Source organism: Arachis ipaensis, chromosome B5, assembly GCF_059453495.1.
Source record: "Arachis ipaensis isolate K30076 ecotype BB chromosome B5, ASM5945349v1, whole genome shotgun sequence".
Classification (NCBI taxonomy): domain Eukaryota; kingdom Viridiplantae; phylum Streptophyta; class Magnoliopsida; order Fabales; family Fabaceae; genus Arachis; species Arachis ipaensis.
The window spans coordinates 65,464,280-65,480,798 of NC_142440.1; the positions used below are offsets into that span (position 1 = coordinate 65,464,280).

The 16,519-nt window shown below is 38.9% G+C and overlaps 1 non-coding gene across 1 annotated transcript; it reads left to right on the top strand.

The window, feature by feature from the left end:
• The first annotated feature begins 11,836 nt into the window (after positions 1-11,836).
• LOC148564481 (small nucleolar RNA R71) lies at positions 11,837-11,943 on the top strand. Its single transcript, XR_015885119.1, has one exon. It is a non-coding gene; the product is annotated as a small nucleolar RNA R71 (small nucleolar RNA).
• The last annotated feature ends 4,576 nt before the right edge of the window (positions 11,944-16,519 follow it).

Here is a 16,519-nt window from a genome sequence, read left to right on the forward strand (position 1 = left end):
CAAGTCTCTCTCCCCCATACATGCACACCACAGGCACATAGTTTGTTATTTTCTTTCCTTGAGGCCTTGGTGTCCAGCACCTCTTTGGGTTACTAAATGTTATGTAGCAAGGTTGCTCTTGATAGTGGATTTTCAGTTGATAATCCCGGGTTAGTTAACCCAAGTTACCAAGTGATGAAGCACTCCTAAGAACTTATTCATCCAAGCAGATCCTTGGTACAACAGCACCACATACACATCCCTCAAGATTCAAGCCCTTGGTGCCTAGCCTTATTTCTTATTACTTTTCTTTCTTTTTCAACTCTTATTGTTCTTTTCCTTTTTCTTATTAGGATCTTGTTATTTAGCTAGTCTCATAGGGTGTGTTTCAAGCATATGACTTCAGGACAGATAGTTGCCTTCCTACCTTGTTGGTGAACCAACTTAGCTAAGTGATTACTACACCACAAGCTTAAGAACCTACTCCACAATTGATCATCACTCTAGTCTTTCATAACATCTCTTTTTTATTTGACTTAAGGGACAAGCATACAAGTGAGCAAGGTGAAAATGAAGACAGGTTACTTGGACCAGCACACATATGACAAAGGCAATGAAAGCAAATATTAAATTCTAGTGATTTAAGCTAAAGAGTAACCATTAATCAGGGGCACATTCAGACTTCCAATTTTTTTTAACATCTCCAGGCATATGGGATCAAGTAGCAATACAACCTTTGGTGGTGCCTTCTGGTTATCTATTTGTTGTCATCATGCATAGCTTCTGCGTCCTTCTTCGCCTCCTTGGATGGTGGTGCACTGTTTCTATAGAAGGTTGATTGAATTCCTTCAAAGTTATTGGAAGTTGCTTGTTCCCCAAGCACTTGAGGAATAGTTAGCTTGCATGTATACTTGTAAATTTCTGGACTTAATTTGGTGTGTGAACACCAAACTTAGTTCATTGCCTAATGCAGAACTTCATGTGCTTTTATTGATAAAACAACTATGAAATAGAAACTAAACTATTGTTAAGCGGTTTCCCTGATTGGTTGGGGCTAGCAACTTGCCATTGAAGAGGTGTAATATGATTCTAACTGAAATCTTTGGTGGAACACCAAACTTAGAATTACACATTCACTCTTGGATTGGTTTGGTGTGCAACACCAAACTTGGCTCCTCACAATACGAGGGAAACTGCTTATATCCTTTATTGAGATGATCATGAAAAGGAAACTACCTTAGGTTGGGTTGCCTCCCAACGAAGCGCTCTTTTAGCGTCGCTAGCTCGACGATTTCTCCATCAGTTGAGATGATATTTCATTTTGGGGCTTTCCCCCATGTTGCCCATGTATTGCTTGAGCCTTTGTCCGTTCACGGGGAACGTCTTCTTTGAACTTTCCTCCATGATTTCTATGTGTCCATACGGCGAGACCTTTGTGACAAGAAAGGGTCCAGACCACCTTAGTTTGAGTTTTCCAGGGAAAATTCTTAATTTGGAATTGTAGAGGAGCACTTGCAGTCCTTTTTTGAAGCTCGTGGGTGCCAGATGGAGGTCATGCCTTCTCTTTGCCTTTTCTTTATAAATCTTGGCATTTTCATAGGCTTGAGATCTGAACTCCTCCATTTCCTGCAGCTGCAAGACCCTCTTTTCACCAGCAGCAACGCTATCAAAATTTAGTAGCTTGAGATCCCAGAGGGCTTTGTGTTCCAGCTCCAATGGTAAATGACAAGCTTTTCCATACACCAGTTGATATGGGAACATCCCGATTGGTGTTTTGAATGCCGTTCTGTATGCCCAAAGAGCATCATCCATCTTCTTCGACCAATCCTTTCTTGATGCTCCTACAGTCTTTTCCAGAATCCTTTTCTAGCTCTCTGTTAGATATCTCAGTTTGCCCACTTGTTTGGTGGTGGTAAGGCGTGGCAATCTTGTGTTTCACCCCATATCGCAGGAGGAACGCTTCTAGTGATCTGTTACAAAAATGGCTCCCTCCATCACTGATGAGTGCTCGGGGGACTCCGAACCGGCTAAAGATGTTCTTTCTGAGGAAGTTCATGACTACCTTGTTGTCATTCGTTCGGGTTGCAATAGCCTCTACCCACTTGAAAACGTAATCCACTGTTACCAAGATGTAGTTGTTTACATATGAGGTTGGGAATGGTCCCATAAAATCAATTTCCCACACATCAAATAGTTCCATTTCTAAGATGAAATTCTGTGGCATCTCATTTCTTTTGGGTAAGCTTCTAGCTCTTTGACATTCATTGCAGTTATTTACTAGTTCTTTGGCATCCTTGAAAAGGGTGGGCCAAAAGAATCCGCTTTGTAACACCTTGGCTGCAGTTCTATCCCCTCCAAAATGGCCTCCATAGCACGAGCCGTGGTAGTTCCACAAGACCTCTCGTCCCTCTTCTTCCGAAACACATCTTCTCAGGATTCCATCTGAACACTTCTTGAAGAGATATGGTTCATCCCATACAAAATACTTTGCGTCATTGATGAGCTTTCTCTTTTGATGTTTGTTGATCTCTGGAGGTAAAGCCCCAGTTGCCTTGAAATTGGCAATGTTTGCAAACCAGGGTGCTTTGTGAACCGTCATTAACTGCTCATCTGGGAAACATTCATTTACACTTGTATCATGTGTTCCACCTTTGTCATGAGGGATCCTGGATAGGTGATTGGCTACCTTGTTCTCACTACAAGAAAAACACCCATTCAGATACACTTGAAAAGTGTAGCCAAAAGTGAAAAAAAATGATGCCTTAGGCTACGGCTACGCTTTCTGGGCTACGGCTACGCTTTCTGGAGTGATTCCTATTCGGCCGTTGCCTATTCTCAAAGGCTACGCTTTTCTGCACCAAGGGCTACGCTTTTGACGTTTAGGAATAGGGTACGCTTTTCAAGTGATGCTATCTAGGATCAAAGGCTACGCTTTTCAGCTTCCATTTTTACTAGAATAGGCTACGCTTTTCAATGCTACTGCATCACTTTTAAAGCGTAGCCACATTATATACCATGGCTACCATTTATAAGTGTAGCCTTAGGTCCTTTTTTTTGTATTCTATAGCTACTGTATATAAGTGTAGCCTTAGGTCCCTTATTGTTTTTTTTTTATTTTCTATACATATATATAATATTCTAATAATTATTGATACAACATAATATTTAATAATATGATTACATGTATATTAATTCTGCACATTTAATTAAACGAGTTAAATATTATAAAATAAAAATAAATACATAACTATACTAACTAATTTCTTTAAATAATAAAAATTATCTCTAACCAAAATATATTTATAATAATGATCCAAAAGTACTAGAATGAAGTTAATTGTGAGTATTCATACATCTTACACTAAAATAAGCATAGCCATATCAAAATAACCATGATACCACTTAGAATTTACTACTAATACTCTATGAAAAACATATCCTACATAAGTATCTTCTAATAAAAGTCATTAGTAGTCAACCATATATGTATCCATTTCCAACACTACTCTATCTTAGCTAATAAACCACAATAATAATCAGCTTAATCTTTATTTTCATCCTCAAGATCATCCTGCATAATTATATAGAAAATTATTAGAAAAATATTCATAATGACATTCGCAATTATAAAAATTAAAAAATCAAACTCAAAACTATCAATGACTGATATCATTAATTCACCTCTGCCTTCTTTATTCTTTACTAAATGCTGGCCACACTTGCAAAGATATATATGAACATGGTAATCAAATCACACAAGTCAGAATCGAGAATTGCACCATCCAAACTATCTATGCTAGCCAATGTTCTATATCCACTAATTTTTGTTTTTTCAAAATTTCAATAAATTTCGCTTTGGAGATATGAGAGTTAAGAGTTCACCTTAATAATGTCATCCAAATGAATCCAGGAAAACCTGTACAAAAAGAAAGAAAAATAACTTAATTATGGCGCCTTTCTAAAATTAAGACGCAGCCAGGAACCAATCAATAACAGCTAGAAGATGCGGGACATACTATTGTTTTCCAGAGCCTATAGGTCCACCAGCAAGTAATCATTTCCTGATGGACTTTGTTCATCAAACACTTGTGTTTCACTGGTGCCTGAACAGTGAAAAGAAGTGAAAGACATTTTATATCTAAAATCATGCATACTTCTCTATCATTTCAAGTGATTCTAAAGAGTGCACCAAAGCAGTTAACAATCGATAAGCAAGAAAATAATCGACCAATAGAGAAGAAGATTTGGCATATGAACATACCATAGTAACCAACAGCTGTTGCACTAACGAAAACTTTTGGTCGAATATCCTCTGGTGCTTTGTTTATCAATTCTACAACCTTTGCTATTAAATGGATAGGTCAGAGGAAGAATAAGCAATTTCTCGTAAGTAAAACTTGCTTAACTTGATGCACATATATTTGTCAAGAAAATATACATATAAAAAAGGTTCATTTTCAATTTGTACCATCAGGAATCATATGCTTACTTTTGATGTTACTCTAATCCTGCTCTGCTTGATTTCTGTTTTTATCTGCAGAATTCTACTTTAATACTGAAATATTTTGTAAGCAAAAATATATTAGTTTTAATTTCTTTCCAGTTTTTTTTAAATGAAAGAATAAAAACCTTGCAAATTTTTTGGAAAGTGAATTACTTTTCCTGGAGAAGGTTCATGGCCATTCCAAAACACATAGGTTTGAATAACATCCAACCCTCCCTCTTTAGCTTTTTGAATAAGCTCTGGCCACATTTACATGCATTCCCCCCATCAATGAACAATGAGAAGATACAATTAAAAATAATGATTAATAAAAGAAAAACATAATTAAGAAAGAAAGTACCTGAGGTGTGCTTCTGGGGTAGTGTATAGAACCAGAAAACAGAATCTTTCTCTGCCCATTAACAACAATTGCTTTGTGATCATATGTAACAGAAGCTGTCACTGCAGGCTGTGTTTATATAAAAATGGATAGCACTCAAGATATAAGCATAAGCCTTCAAACCTTGTCCCAATTGAAGAATATCTAAGTTCATATTATTCATCTTGAATTATGATTTTTCACAGAATCATTCAGTGGCCAAAGAACTACTGAATTAAAAGAGATTGTCCTAAATGGTGAAGATAAACAAGAAAACAAGAAGAGTACATTTGAAAAGTTGAACTCTCTTACACAAGCCAATCTTGAATTATTACTCCTCCAACTACTACTACTACATGCAGCAGCAACATATAGAACATGATTATGAACAAGAGGGAGAGTTAACTTTTATACTCAATGAAATAGAACACACAGATGCTAATGTTTTGAAACTTTTAAATAATTATTATTTTTTTAATTCATGTAGTAGCATTGATCAGTAGTAGCATACTTCTAAAGTGTGAGTTAACTCTTAATTCATGTGACACACATATCATTGCAAGAAGTCAGAGGAGGAGATATGTGCTCAGTTTTACAGGGGAACAAAGTGAAACAGAACCAATAAACCAACCAAACTAGCAATTAGCAGTTGAATAATTTTCTTTTTCTAACCAAGCATAAATCATCACCTTAGTCATAGCTTCCATGCTTACAAGGTCTAAGTGGAAGTCAAGCAGTCCAGGCGACCTATCAGCTAGAACCTAGAGCCAAAATAGCAAAATGGAAAGAAGGTAAGTGATCAAATGATATATTCCTTTAGTGCAATTGTTATTATACCTTGCAAAGATAGTGCATCAGTGTCATCTTATTGTTAGAAGCACGAGTGTCAGTAAGCTTTAAAAGACTATCCAACTTGAATCCAATTGCGGATCCTGCATAAATTAAATAAATAAATAGTAGTCCATAAACTGTAAGTTTACGTTAGACAAGATCTAACAGAATCAAATTAAATTTTAACTGCTGAAAAATTAAGAAGGGCCTGTGATTATCCAAACATAGAAAATTGAGAGAGCTAGAACAATGTCCTAGAGAATGATAAGGACATTAACATTTAAAGGAAAAAGTACATACCTCTAGCTGTTCCTTGATTTAATGTATTACCCAAAAAGAATTTTCTTCATGATCTTCAGCTTGACAGACTTTCGGACCTATTCCCAAGAGAAAATGCATGAGGTCAAAGAAATGCCAATAACACAGTTTGTTAGTTTCATGCACAATGTACCTCTTCACAAGCAGAGTTCACAGCTTTTAAACTCTTCTTAAATTCTGTAACCTGCAAAAAGAAGAAAGCATAACTGAATCAAAAGTTCAATTCCAAAAAACATATAGAAAAATATAGCAAGCACCACCATACCTGAGACAGAAATTGAATCTTGAAAGAGAATACTCTTAACTTTGACTCTACTCGTGGCACCTTCATCAGCTCTAAAAAATAATGAAACATGACCAAATATACAAGGATATGATTATAGAGAAAAGAAAAAACAAAGAAATCTAATACCAAGAACAGAAAATCTAAAACTCCAGCACAAAATCTATAAGACAATCAAGGACAACATCTGAATAACTATCAAGGACAATCTATAACTTTCAAGGACAATCTATAACTTTCTTAGTAACAATCATCTGAATAACTATCAAGGACAACATCATGTACATCATCAAGACACTTCTGAGCAATCTCCATGCACTTCTCAAACAAGTCTTTATATAGATAAACAAAAATCAATAAACTCAAATAAAGCATCAATACCTTTATATAGATATTTTACCTCTTGAGAGTTATAAGCTGATATAGTTAGGTGAGTGTAGTAATTAACTACCACTTTTCAACAAAAACCAGCAACTTCAGCTAATTACTTTCCACTAAGATTACTAGGAACGTAGAACTATATATAATATTAGCTGCTAAATAAGGAGGTTTTGGTGAAATGCACAATAGGATAATACTATTCATTCATATTCATTAGTCAATATCATGTCTTAATCCTTAAACTATTAACTAAAACACAAGATAGAGCCTCCTTAATCTTTTTTACTATTAAGGAGGCAACACAAAACAGAATCATAACAAAATAAAAAGAGCAAGCTGATGCATTAAAGGCTGTGATGTAAAGAAGGAAAGTAATCTGGATTTTAAATATATATATGCCTTTGCCTCAGTCTCTTTCATGTTAAAAGCCTTAGTCAGCTCCAAAATATCTCTAAATAAGACTGATTAAGCATGAAAATGGCAAGTATCAATAGATTATAAACCATGGCAGTTTGTCAAAACATTGAATATCAAAAAGGAAATGGGATTCACAAGTTATAATGCAGTCAGGACATAAAATAAAACAAAAAAAATCAACATAAAACTTAATTAGTGATGATGTCTTGGCATAATTAGAAATCAACCATATATCTTGGCAGCTTCCACGATGATTCTGGGCAGCTCCAGTGATGGTGGAAGACCTTCAGCAGCAGCCAAACAGAAACGTTGGTTTCCACAGCAGTAATGACAGTTACAGTAGCACAAGGAATCCGAACTCAACGAACTCAAGGGCAGAAACAGCTTAGGGCAGTGGACGTTGAATATGATTAGGACGGCAACAAGGCAGTAGCAACTCACCCCCGCTAGTGGCTCCAATCGCAGCAACTCCAAATCGACGGCAGCAGCGGCTTGAACGGCAGCGGCGACGGAAGCTCAGTGACAGTCGTGGCTCCAGCGACAAGCCCTTGTAGCGGTGGCGACAGATCGACGGCTCAGGGTGAGGGAAGCTCGACGGCGCACAGCGATACGAGCACGACAGCGGCTCCTCACAGCTTCTTGGGTGGTGACGGCGACGAGCCTGGCTTCGACGGCAACGATCGTGGGTAGCTCCTCTCGAATCTGTCTCTCTCTCTCTCTCATGTGCGACACGATGGCGGCATTCGACGGCAGGGAAGACGACTTTCCGCAACTCTGAAGGTGGCAATAGCTGCAGCGGCGCTGCGGTGGTGACGGCTGGACAGGCCTTTCCTCTCTTCTCTTCTTCTCCCGATCCCTCTTCTCTCTACAGTGGCTGCTTTTGTTTGTTACATTGAAGGAGAGTGAGGTTGCGGCTGTTAGGGTTTGGAATTGGGGAAATTAGGATTTTCTGAGTTAATTTGGGATTTTGAGATTTAGGGTTAGAAATTAGAGATGTTACAGTGAGTGGTGATGGGGCAGAGTCTTCTCTGGGTTGGGGGTGGCGCGAAGAAGGGAAAAACCAAAGTGGGGTTTTATGTTTTCATTTTATTTGGCTAAGTGTTTGTATGTGTATTATTTGTTAAAAATTGAACAAAAAATTACTAAGAGTTGGATATTTGACCTGAGATACATTAGGCAACACTTTTAAAGCACACCTGAAACCTGACAAATAGGTTACTCTTTGAAAGTGTATTTTTTGGTGTAAAAAGTGAACCCATAGCTTCTAAGATAAGGCTACATTTTATAAATGATATCTATAATACCTAAGGCTACACTTTTCAAGTGATGCCACAAATGTGTTTCCTATTCTCCTACAAAAAGGAAACACGGAGAAAAGCGTAGAATAGGCTACGCTTTTCAAATGTAGCCTAAAAAAAGTGTGGCTGAATGGGTGTTTTTTTTGTAGTGTCTCCACTCCTTTCTTGTCTCTAATCTCAATATTGAATTCCTGCAACAATAAGATCCACCTTATCAGTCTTGGTTTTGACTCCTGCTTGGCAAATAAGTATTTAAGTGCTGTGTGGTCTGTGAAAACAATCACTTTGGCACCAATGAAGTATGATCTAAACTTGTCAAATGCAAAAACTATTGCCAGCAACTCATTTTCAGTGGTGGTGTAATTTCTTCGAGTGTCATTGAGGACTTTGCTAGTATAGTATATCACATGGACTAAGTTATCTTTCCTCTGCCCTAACACTGCCCCTACTGCAAAATCAGATGCATCACACATCAGTTCAAATGGTAAGTTCCAATCAGGTGGGGAAATGATAGGGGCATAGCTAGCCTCTTTTTCAAGTTTTCAAATGCTAGCATGCATTTTTCATCAAAGACAAATGGTGCATCAGATACAAGGAGATTGCTTAAGGGCTTGGCTATCTTTGAAAAATCTTTAATAAACCTTCTGTAAAAGCTGGCATGCCCTAAAAAGCTCCTAATTGCCTTGACATCACTTGGTGGGGGTAATTTTTCAATGAGTTCCACCTTAGCTCTATCTACCTCAATGCCTTGGTTAGAAACATTATGGCCAAGAACTATTCCCCCTGTCACCATAAAGTGACATTTTTCCTAGTTCAAGACCAAGTTAGTCTCTTGACATCTTTTTAATACCAGGGCCAAGTGATTTAGGCAATTAGTGAAGGAATCTCCGAATACCGAAAAGTCATCCATAAAGACTTCAAAGAATTTTTCTATCATATCTGAGAAAATAGAGAGCATGCAGCGTTGGAAAGTTGCAGGTGCATTACATAGCCCAAATGGCATGCGCCTGTAGGCAAACACTCCATATAGGCAAGTGAATGAGATTTTCTCTTGGTCTCTTGGATCAACCACTATTTGGTTATATCCTGAATAACCATCGAGAAAACAGTAATATGCGTGTCCTGCAAGTCTTTCCAGCATCTGATCCATGAAAGAAAGGGGGAAATGATCTTTTCTTGTAGCTTCATTGAGTTTTCTGTAGTCTATGCACATCTGCCATCCTGTGACGGTCCTTGTAGGGATTAGTTCGTTCTTCTCACTGGGGACTACAGTGATTCCTCCTTTTTTTGGGACAACTTGCACGGGGCTGACCCATGGGCTGTCAGAGATCGGGTAGATTACCCCTCCCTGCCATAACTTCATAACTTCCTTCTGTACCACTTCCTTCATGACTGGATTCAGCCTCCTTTGGTATTGAATGGATGGTTTGGCATCATCTTCCAACAGTATCTTATGCATGCATATGGCCGAACCGATTCCTTTCAGATCAGCGAGGGTCCATCCAATGGCATCCTTATGCTTTTGCAATACTTGGAGTAATTCATCCTCTTGATCTCGGCTGAGGGATGAATTTATAATCACTGGGTAACTTTCACTCTCTCCTAAGTATGCATATTTGAGAGTGGGTGGCAGAGCTTTGAGTTCAAGTTTGGGTGCTTCTATCTTTTCATTCTCTTCCTTTGGTGCACCCTGTATATGAATCTCTGCTGTTGCAGCCTCTTTGCTAGACGTTGATTCCTCCTCTGTTAACCCTTCAAGTTCTTCTTCTTCAAAAATCTCCTGTACTGCATCGTCCAGTGAATCCAACCTCATACATTCTCCCAATGGTTCTTGTGGGTAGTTCATGGTCTTGAACACATTGATCATCATTGTTTCATTGTGTAGTCTAAGGGTAAGTTCACCCTTTTGGACATCGATGATAGCTCCGGCAGTAGCTAAGAATGGTCTCCCTAATATGATAGAAGCCTTAGCACCTTCCTTCATGTCCAACACTACAAAGTCTGCTGGGAAGATAAAGTCTCCTACCTTTACTAGCAAGTCTTCCACTATGCCGTGAGAAAACTTGAATGATCGGTCTGCCAATTGTAAGGCCATTTTTGTTGGTTTGGCCTCCTCAATCTTTATTTTTCTCATCATAGCTACAGACATCAGATTTATGCTGGCTCCTAAATCACATAGAGCCTTTTCCACTGTTATTTCTCCTATAATACAAGGAATCTGGAAGCTCCCAGGATCCTTCAATTTCTGAGGCAATTTATGCTGAATGATGGCACTACATTCTTCGGTTAGTATCACAGTATCGTTGTTCTTCCAGCTTCTCTTCTTGGTCATCAACTCCTTTAAGAACTTGGCATAGAGCGGCATTTGCTCTATTACTTCAGCAAAGGGTATGTTAATCTGTAGTTTCTTGAAGATTTCTAAAAATCTGGAGAACTAGCTGTCATCCCCCTTCTTCCTCCATTGTTGAGGATATGGGGCTTTCGGAACATATGGCTTCAACTCTTCTCCCTTTTGATGTGAATTGGAGGTGGGGACTTTAACTTCATCTTGTTCCTCCTTCCTTCCAATTGAATCTTTCTCTTGTGGTTGCTTGGAAGCCTCCTTCAAATCCTTTCCACTTCTGAGGGTGATAGCATGACACTCCTCCCTTGAGTTTGGTTCAATGTTACTGCAAAGGTCATGGCCGGGAGCGTGCTGAAATAGGTAGCCAATTTGTGTCTCAAGTTTCTTGATGGCAGCATCTTGATTCTGCATGTTGGATCGTACTTCCTCTCGGAACACCTTACTATCTTGGATTTCCTTACATATGCCTTCAAGTAGAGTCTCAATCCTTGATAGTCTTTCTTCCGATGATGGTGAGTTAAGATTGGAGGGATGAGAAGGGCCATTTTGGCTTTGGTATGGATGTTGAGGTATGTTGTTAGGTGGGTGCTGATATGATCTCTCTGTGGAATGTTGGTGAGCTGCATTGTTGTTGGGGTTGTGACATCTCTGATCTTGGCCTTGATCTTGTTGGTTTCCCCACCCAAAGTTTGGGTGGTTCCTCCAACCAGGATTATAGGTTTTGGAGAATGGGTCATGGTTCTGCCTAGGTGGATTTCCAATGTAGTTGGCTTGTTCCTGATCACCCTCTGCTTCTTCATTCACTCCTTCTTGAGCTACTGTTGAGGTGGTGATTACTGCTACTTGATTTCTCTCCATCTTCTTGGTAAGGTTAGCCAGCTGCTTGGTAATCAGCTTATTCTGGGCCAGCAGTGCATCCGTGTTGTTCAGCTCCATCACTCTTCTATTGTTGCCTCTTTCAAAAGCATAGAAGTAGTCATTCTCAGCTACAGTTTCAATGACATCTATGGCTTCTTCAATGGTCTTCTTCTTGTTCAGAGATCCCCCGGATGAGTGGTCTACTGCCTTCTTTGATTCATAGGAAAGACCTTCATAGAAAATGTGTAACTGCATCCATTTATTGAACATATCTGGCGGGCACCTTCTTGTCAAGTCCTTAAACATCTCCCATGCTTCATATAGAGTCTCACCATCTTGCTGCCTGAATGTTTGTACCTCAGCTCTCAACCTGTTGATTCTTTGAGGAGGATAGAATCTTGCCAAGAATTTATTCACCACATCTTCTCAGGCTGTTAAACTCTCCTTTGGGAAGGATTCCAGCCATTTAGATGCTTTGTCCTTGAGTGAGAAGGGAAACAAAAGCAGTCTGTAGGTATCAGGATGAACACCATTATACTTCACAGTATCACATATCCTCAGGAATGTGGTTAGATATTGATTGGGGTCTTCTTGAATGCTCCCTCCGAATGAACAGTTGTTCTGAACAAGGGTGATGAGCTGTGGCTTTAGTTCAAAGTTGTTGGCATGTATGGTTGGCTTTTGGATGCTACTTCCACAGTTTCTTGGGTTTAGATTGATGTAAGATCCCAGAACTCTTCTCTCTTGCCCAGCATGATGCACTGGGCCTTCTCTGCCATGGTTGTGAGCCTCTTCTTCATGATGGTTTTCCATATTCTCATCCATGTCTGGTTCAAAGTACTCTTCCTCTTCCTCAGCACCAACAACTCTCTTTCCTCTTGCTTCCTTCCTTAATCTAAGGAAAGTCCTCTCAGGTTCAGAATCGAAAGAAGTTGAAGCCCCACTTCTTCTACCTGTCATACAACCAATAAGGCCAAGCAAGAAAGATAGATGCAGATAGTATTCTCTGCAGAAATGCTGTTAGTGTGAGTAATGCAATATATCAAACAGTTAGTGGGTCAGTGAACTAAATAAAAAGAAATGCAGATAACACCATAAACGGGTTAGGGGTAAAGAGAAGGAAATAACTAAGACTGAAAGTAAATTACTCAAATGAAATTAAATCAAACAAAAGAAAAAAATGCTCAATCTAGTTATCCACCAATTTAATCATTGTTGATGCAAAATCAATCCCCGGCAACGGCGCCATAAACTTGATGCACAGAAACTTGTCTCTCAACAGATTTTCCTTGGCAAGTATACCGAATTATCGTCAAGTAAAAACTCACAATTGAGTGAGGTCGAATCCCACAGGGATTGATTGGTCAAGCAACTTTAATTGGAGGAATGTTCTAGTTGAGCTAAGCAGAATTTGATTTGAGAATTGCAGGAAATTAAATGGCGGGAAAGTAAATGGCAGAAAATGTAAATGTTGGAAATAAAGAGCTGAATATAAATGACGGAAAGTAAATTACAGAATCTTAAATGGGGAATGGGGAATTTAGCATGAAAGTAAATGGCAGAAAATAAAGAGAATGGGTAAGTCAGAAATGGGGGATTCATTGGGCTTAGGAGATGTTGCATTCTCCGAATCAAGTTCATTTTCATCTCTTCCTCAATCAATGCATTCATTGATCTCCTTGGCAATCTTAAGTGATTGAATTCCAATTCCTTGGTAATTTAATCTCTCAAATCTTGATCAATAGCCAATTTCTTGGTCTAATTGCTCATGAGAAGAGATGAAGTATGGTCACTGATTGTACCACATGTATTTCCAAATCAAAGTATTGGGAGAATTATATGTCACCATATCCTCCCAACCCCCAATTTGGTCAAACATGAGAAAGCATTTCTAGCATGATCCCTTCATTCCTCTTCCATGGTTCCGAAGAGATCCAAGTATGAATAGCTTCTTTTCCAAGACAACTACCCAATTGGATGAAGATTGAAAGCTTTCTAGTAAAATCAAGAGAAAAGAAAGAAGAAGAATAATGAAAACTATTATTGATCCATAAAATTACAACAGAGCACCCTAACCCAATGAAAGGAGTTTAGTTGTTCATGGCTCTGGGAATGAAAAACAAAGATAGAGAATGCATTCTGAAAGTAAAACTAGAAGTTGCAGAGAAAGTAAAATTATACAGAGAGTAGTACTCTCAATCCCAAAAGCTATTCTTTAGTTCAAAACTACTCCTATTTATACTACTCTTCTGATCTTCTACTTGGCTCTTCAAGTCTTGGATATGGGCCTTTGGATCTTGAGTTGAAGCAGTTATCATCTTTAGTGGGCTCAGCTTCACTTGCAGAGAAAGTGTGCAGTAGGCATGGACTTTAGTGACAATCACCTTTTTCACTAACGTTCCTAACCCAAAATGGTCCACGTTAATTCAACGTTAGTGGCACTAACATGACCACTAATGTTGCCTCTTGGCCCTTCGCAAACGTTACTGGGGTTTACCTTTCCCAATAACATTGAGAGTACCCCTTTCTCCCTACGTTAGAGTTCATGTTAGTATAGTTAATGTGACCTTTAACGTAGGCTTGCCAAATCTTCGAGATCATTAGTGACACCTACCTTTTTCACTAACGCTCCAAAACGCCCCTTTCCCACGTTAGTGCCTCACGTTAATTCCACGTTAATGTAATTAACGTGGTAACTAACGTGGCTCATAGTGGCTTAGTCCAACGTTAGTGACAAAGGTGAGTGTCACTAACGTTGGCAATTCCTTGCTCCTTCCACGTTAGAGTTCACGTTAACTAAGTTAATGTGGCTCTTAACGTAGCCAATATGGGCTTAGTCCAACGTTAGTGACAGAGGTGAGTGTCACTAACGTTGGCATTATCTTCCTCTTCCACGTTAGAGTTCACGTTAACTGAGTTAACGTGACTCTTAATGTGGCCAATTGCCCTTTTGGAGCGTTAGTGGCACTCACTTTTACCACTAACGCTTGGAGCTTTCTTTTCCTCCACATTAACTAGCACGTTAATGTAGTTAACGTGGTAATTAACGTGGGCTATGATGGCTTCGAAGACGTTATTGGTGATCACTTTTCTCATTAACGTTGCAAGCTAGCTCCCATTCCACGTTAGTGGTCTCGTTAGTTAGACTAACGTGGCTACTAACGTGGCTTTTCCTTGCTTCCTTTGTCCTAAGATCAAGCAAATAAAGTGTATCAAAGCTCTAATCCAAGTTATGAGTCATGCATAATCCAATTTGTCATTAAATTCATGCATAATTCTCATGAAATCATATAAAATTCACAATGTTTGCTTGAATCAAGATGTAAGTGAAATTCTACCCAAAACTTGCTTATTTCCTAAGAAAATGCATGAAACTACCCTAAAACAGTAAAGAAAAAGTCAGTGAAACTGGCCGAAATGCCCTGGCATCACAACACCAAACTTAAAGCTTGCTTGTCCCTAAGCAAGTACTGAAACATGAGAATGATGAATGAAATGACAAGAGGAATGAATCATTATTGTGGAAGTCATGTCCTTGGTTTTATGGGGTTTCATGCATAGCAACTTAAGTTCATTCCTTTACTGGCTTTCAGACCTTTATCATGCCTTGGAATACTCACTTGATTGCACCTTTTGAGACTTTTATTTATTGATCCCTTTGTTTTTTTAAAGGTTTATCGCATCCTTAGGCTAAGTGTTCTGTGAGGGGTCGACTCTTTGAAATAAGCTTTCAGCCAACACTCCCGAACTAGTTGGTTCAAGGTGCTAGGTGTTGAAACACCCCTAAGGACTTATTCCCTCAAGTCTCTCTCCCCCATACATGCACACCACAGGCACATGGTTTGTTATTTTCATTCCTTGAGGCCTTGGTGTCCAGCACCTCTTTGGGTTACTAAATGTTCTGTAGCATGGTTGCTCTTGATAGTGGATTTTCAGTTGATAATCCCGGGTTAGTTAACCCAAGTTACCAAGTGATGAAGCACTCTTAAGAACTTATTCATCCAAGCAGATCCTTGGTACAAGAGCATCACAGACACATCCCTCAAGATTCAAGCCCTTGGTGCCTAGCCTTATTTCTTATTACTTTTCTTTCTTTTTCAACTCTTATTGTTCTTTTCCTTTTTCTTATTAGGATCTTATTATTTAGCTAGTCTCATGGGGTGTGTTTAAAGCATATGACTTCAGGACAGATAGTTGCCTTCCTACCTTGTTGGTGAACCAACTTAGCTAAGTGATTACTACACCACAAGCTTAAGAACCTACTCCACAATTGATCATCACTCTGGTCTTTCATAACATCTCTTTTTATTTGATTCAAAAAGGACAAGCATACAAGTAAGCAAGGTGAAGATGCAACAGTGACATTAGACTAGCAAGCATAGACCTAAGCAATGAAAACTTAAAGGCAGAATTTAAAATCCTAACCTACCATGGGAACATGTTCTATTTCATACATGATTTTCCTTATTTAAAGCTTTGAAAAAGATGGAACAAAGAGGGAACTCCACCACCTTTTACTCATGGGAGTGCTCATGCTCTCCCTCTTGTTTGTCCTCTTTGTGTCGACTTGTATTTTCTCGTATCTGTGCTAGTCTGGCTTTCTTCCATTCTTCAAGTGCCGTCCTTACTGATTCATGACTCTTTTCTACCCTCTCTCTTTCTTCTCGCGCTAATTCATCCTTTACTTCTTCGTATATTGCGATTCCCGGGTGCAGTACAGGCAGTTGTCCAACTAAGTACCCGAGCCTGGCTTGAGTGTTTACATGATGTCCAGTCTCGTTCATGTAAACTCCCTCTGCGAACGCTCTGTATTCGTCAAAGAGTTCTGCTTGTTCCAATTGTTTCCGATGCATTTGATGTATGTGTGCACCTAGATGTGCTTGGATGTTGATTAGCTTTTGGATGGCTTCTTGTTGTTGATATTGCATTTGCTCTATCATGTGGAAGG